Here is a 6,000-nt window from a genome sequence, read left to right on the forward strand (position 1 = left end):
TGGAATATGTAATCAAAACATTTTCTAAATCTTGGGCAAAATTATTGTTTATAGTATATAACTGTTCTGTGGAAGACCATAAGAGGAATTAAAAATGGGGATGAAGTCACAATCCTGCTCAAACTAAAGAAACAGATTATTATTAAAAGCCTGAGAAGTTGTAAGAAACACTCTATCCAGTTCATATATAACCTTCTTTTTAGCTGTAGCATTTCTTAAGATTACATATCCTACTAGCAAGAGTAATTTATTCATGGAATTTTCAAATCAACTTTATTAGTCTTGTTTTCGAACAGTATGTTTCTGCATAAGAAGCATCTATTAGATTCTGTCCATTGTTCTATCTAGGGAAACTGCTTCTCCCACAAATGTACAGTTATTTATGAAGTAGAATCACAGAACAAAAGTAGCATTCCCAGAATTTAGTTCTGAAGGTTAGTTTTCAAGTGTTGAAAATATACATGCAACTGAAATGGCAAAATAATACTAATAAGGAAAGTGAAGTGTAACATACACAGCAGAGTGGATTAAGCAATCTCTGTGTGAATATATGGAATAATCCCATTTACTTTTTTTTCAGTGAGCTTTTCCTGTTGAAGAACATTTCTCCCCTCCCCATCCTCTCACAAGGGAAACTCTTTAATGTTCATTTTAGACAATTTCCCTCTGTTTCACATGTTATCCTGCAGTGACTAAAATGAAAACGTAGTTGATAATTTGATGGAGATGTAATTTTTAACTGGTAGATCCTCCAAAAGTTGTGCTTTCCAGTAAGTTACTCTTTTAACTGGTGGCAAATACAATTGAGTCTGTCTAGAACTTCTGTTTTTCTGGAAGCATGTATTAAATATTAACCTAATACAGCCATATGGCAGCTGTAAATGATTAAACCTACTATAATACTTCAAACATCTCATTCTTACCAGTTAAATAAAATCCTAATTCTAAAGACTGCTGTAATGAATCATGATGTATTTACATTTCAAAACAACAATAATGACAACAGTGAAAAATAGGTCACAATTAATTTTTTTGGTAAAGTCAGATACGGTTTTATTCTTTATTATAATGTCACCTGCTGCTGCCAATATACTTAAACATCTTTCACAGTTTTCCTATAACCTCAAAAAAATGTTATTCTTATGCATGTTGCCTCTAAAAATCATTCCCAGCTTCACAGGGATGTCATCCTGTACAAAGATGAAGGCATTTTCTTAACTTTTACTAAATAAAAGTATTTTATTCAATCTGTCTGGCTGTCTAATAACTTTCTGAACCAATTGGTTAGTTTTAACTAATTCTAAATAAAACTGCAAGAAAATCTGCAAGAAAATTGCCACTTACATATAAAGTAGAGACCCAGGTTAGACATCCCCTGAAAGGGAGAGTGCAGAAACCTGTTTGCATACTTCCTTTAGTACCAGCTGTCTGTCCAAAAACACAGACATTCTCATCATCTGATTACCTTGTATTTGTCCGCAGACTGGCACTGATGCTGATGTTTCTTACCTAGTATGAATATTGCAGAAATATGGAAAGACTTGGGGAGGGGAAAGGAAGAGGATTTGACAGAAGAGCTGGCTAAGTGACAAAATGCATGGACATACTTTTAATTGCTTTCATCATTCAAAGACAGCTTGGTTTTCTTTCCTATTTTATTTTCACTCTTTTAAGTTATGGTAGAATGAAGGAAAGATTAATTTAAAATAATTCCTTTGTTTGAATGCCTTTTAATCTTGAAATACAAAAAAAAAAAAAAAAAAAAAAAAAAAAAATTAAAATAATGTGTAGTTTGGAACTACGAGAAAAAACACATATAAGGTTCAATGATCAAATATTAATTTTCTGCTTTTGAAAGACATGCAGGGATCAAGCTCCTTACATTCTCAGGTTCAGTAAAATTATTGTTAAATATGCTAGTATTATATGATTATTCTTTTACACAGAACATGTAGATTTAGTGAGAATTTATTGCCAGCGACCAGCTAAGCTACTACTCTAAAACAGCAGCACAGCTAGGATACCTCTTCTGTATCTTAGCCAGAATAGATCATGTTTGTACACATGTATCATGGTCCCAAACAGACATTAATGTATCTTATAACTCACCAGAATATACAAATATAATCTGTGGGTTATATCAACACAGCCACAGGGTTTCTGTCAGATCTGGCCAACATCTGGCCTACTGAGATGGCAGGTAGGTACAACTGACTCTAGTTGAACATGTAGACCTACCCTATATAGAGACAGTCATAATGACAACTGCTGTGGTTTACAAAAACTTCTAGTTGTGAAAAATAACTTTATTAAACAAACCAATACCAGTAACTTTCTTTTTGGAATGAAGGTGCTGTTGATATCCTGATATCGTTAGTTTGGTCAGGATATGCTCAGACTGAGTGGTAATTGAAAATTTATCTATGAAGTTGGCATAAAATAGGTGATACCTATGAAATTATGAATGCATGAGATTGTTGCTGAAATGTCCAATTTAGTCCCGTGAGAACAATGTTGCTTTTGAGAGTAAGCATTTTAATCTGGGATATTTTAGATGCTTAATCTTTTAGAAGTCCAAGTAGCTGGGTAGAGATTAGGTGACCTGTTGGGTCCCCTCAACCCCCAGTCAAAAAATCTACCTAAATTTTACTTTAGGTATCACAGTCTACTTTTTAGGGTCCATTTGTTTTCCATTTCCCTCATTTTATATAGCACATATATAAATGAACAGACTTATCCTTGGAACTCTTACAAGTTCACATATGGTCACAATTTGTAAATGGCATTTTCTTACTGAAACAACTTTTCTTCTAAAGTTAATAAATATTCTCTAGCTATCATGTAATTTTAACCTATTGAAAATTCCTTTGAGTTAGAGGTACGTACTTACTGCTTTCAATTCTTACTTAAAGCAAGTGATTCTATAAAGAAGCAACTGAAAGAATTTGAACTTTGCCTTCCTTTATCAATAAGAAGATTCATGTTAGGACAATTAACTGATCTTATAGTAGCTCAAAGGCTTAAAAGTTTTCACCTCTCTTTTATGAAGTAGTTTTCAAAAAAGTACAATATATCCATTTGGGTTTTGTTTTGTTTTGTTTCTGTAGAATAGTGCAAAGTAAACTGATCTTTACAGAATAAAGTATTTTTTATTATTGAAAAAAGACAGAGGTATCACCTACTTATGAAAATTCTTTCTTACTATTCAGTTATATAAACTGTAAAAATAGCTCTTAAATTCATTAAATGGGAAATGAGCAAGAGGAAGATGGCTGGAGGATGATAAAGGAATATCCTCAATATTCAGCTATCATCGAGTTAATTCAGTAGATTAATTTCAGAATTTTGCATGGCTTTTGCATGTAATAAGATATATAGTATGTAGAATTAAATCCTAATATAAACTTAGGCAAGTTTCTGATAAAATAAAGCCCAATTACCAATTATGGAAAAATGCTTTGTTTCATACTTATAAGTTAACCATTACCTTAATGAAGGCAGAATTTTATGTTACTTGTGATTTATATAATGAAAACATGAAGCTGGGTAGCAACTAGTATTTTCACAAATATAGTCCTATTTGTCAGTGAAATCATTTGCCTAATGAATTCTGCCACAATCCTTATTTGCATTTTGGAGCACTTAATCACCTTTAACGTGTAACTGGATCTTCCATTTGCTTTACAACTTTGCCAAGTAATGGAAATTCATTGTACCTAGTAGGTTGTTTGGATTTATTTAGAAAGAAATAAGAATTTTTTTTTTTCATCTTAAAATACTCCTAAATTGCAAGTATAGCCTTAAATATGAGCTTAACTAGGATTCAAGGAAACAGAACAACCCAGGGATGACTTGGAAATACAAACCCAGAATAAAGACACTCTGGGTTCAGGGATGCAAGTCCACCACAAGGATTTTGTCTGCTCATCAGGTCTTACTGATCTCTTACCACTAACATGCAAAGCAAATGGTCCTATTTGATACTTTCAGAAAATATCTGTGAAATACAACCTTGTATCACATAAAGAGTTCTGATATTTGCTGAGCTGAGTTTTCAGTTTTTTAAAAAAATGTCCATCATAGTAATGTAAGTCAGTCAGCCCAGGAACAGATACACTGATTAAAGGAACTAATTAATTAAACAAGGTTGAATAGAACAGCATGGAACACAAGATATTTAAAGTACCTTTTTTTCCTCCCTGTTTCTGCACCATAGTGATTAATGTTTATTAAGTCTCCACAGTGAGATATTGAGAGATTTTTCTCAAGATCTCCTGCTGTTTTAAAAGGAAACAATGGCTTGTGGTAAAGTCAACTCATGCTGAGATACATTAACTGCACCATGTTATCAGCTGATAATGGTGTTATTAACACATTACCCACTGTGTATATTTGTGAATTAGGATGCTTCCTTGTTAATGGAATTGAACCATTTCCTTTGAAATGGCAAGTACTGGGCATTTTGACACCATTTTGTAGGAGGGGTGGGGAATGTAGGCTTCTTTTTTTTTTTTTTTTTTTTTTTTTTTATGGATATTCTCTCTTTAAACTTCAGGAAGTACATTTACTTTTATTCTGTCATCTTAATTTGAGATTTCATTAAGACTATTCACAGGGTATAATTCTTACAATGAAAAAAAAAAAAAAAAAAAAAACAGAAATAAGCTATGTTGGAAAATGGCTACACTATAAATTCTGAACATTCCAAAAGGGCAACAATCTAATACAACAGTAAATAATGACTCTCGGATTGCATAATTGAAAGGCAGTTCCTTAAGTATAACTTTTTTTTTTTTTTTCCTAGATAGGTGGAACTGGCCAGACTCTGGAGTGTAACAGAAAGTCCAGTTTCTTATTCATTAGAGGATAGTTGGAGGTAATTAAACTTCCTGTAAATTTAATATAATCAGTAGGCCTTCCCAACCACATATGTGTTACATATGACCAAATAAAACAAAATGTACTCTTCCTAAAGCAGGAATTCAAAAGATGTTGCTAAGATTTTCATACTATATTTGCTTCATTCTGAATCTTAGTCCATGGCATTAATAATGATGTAATCATTCTTCAAATACATGGAAACAAATGACAGTACAATTATGTGATTAAAAATGAATGCTATTTGTTCTTTTCCATGTATGAGATATACATACTTATTGCTCAATTTGTAAGCATATGTTGGCAAAACCTAAGCAATATTTTTCATCTATGATGAATTTATAAACTTGCAATGAGAGACAAATTAAAGTGTTTTTTTAAAATTTGACACGAAAACAATCCAAGGAATAGTATTCCAGAAATCTATCTATTCTAGATTTCCTAAAATAATGAAATTTGAGCTCTCTGTCTACTCACAGCTTCATAAATTTTCTTGAAAATATTTCTGGCTGAAAAAAAAAAAAAAAAAAAAAAAAAAAAAAGAAGAAATAGTCTTAATGAAATAGAAATATGTACATCTTACAGGAAGCTGTAAATTTTGAAGTTAATAATAAGGTTGCTGTCTTCAAATTTTGTATTGCAAAGAGGGTAAAGAATCAAAAAGCCAGACAATACAGACTGCTATAAAGTAGTACTGTGTAATCTACGTCCTATCATTGAAGTTCTTCACATTTCAGTACCATAAACCTATAAACATAAACCCAAAATGTCTAAAATATGTAGTTTATTAATTATCTTACAAAGGCTTTGTGAATTAGTAATAACTGATATTAAGAAAATATTGGATTATTTTACTAGTTAGTTCTATTATGCATATTCTTTAACATCTTAGGCTCCTTTTTTATCCTTTCTTTGACTAAGCTCCTCATTTGTACTGAGGATGTAATCAATTTTTTCTTTGTCAGACCCACCTGTCTCTTTAGAAAAAAAAAAAAGTCAGGCTCCCTCCTGTATATTTGAACAGTAACAATTATAGTGCAAGTCATCTCTACACAAGCTTCTAAATGCTTGTACAATGAAAATAAATCATGAGGGAGTGGAATTTTCAGTGCAGGCAATGAT

The sequence above is a fragment of the Tyto alba genome, unplaced genomic scaffold (assembly GCF_018691265.1).
Source record: "Tyto alba isolate M040663 unplaced genomic scaffold, T.alba_DEE_v4.0 Super-Scaffold_6, whole genome shotgun sequence".
Taxonomy (NCBI): Eukaryota; Metazoa; Chordata; class Aves; order Strigiformes; family Tytonidae; genus Tyto; species Tyto alba.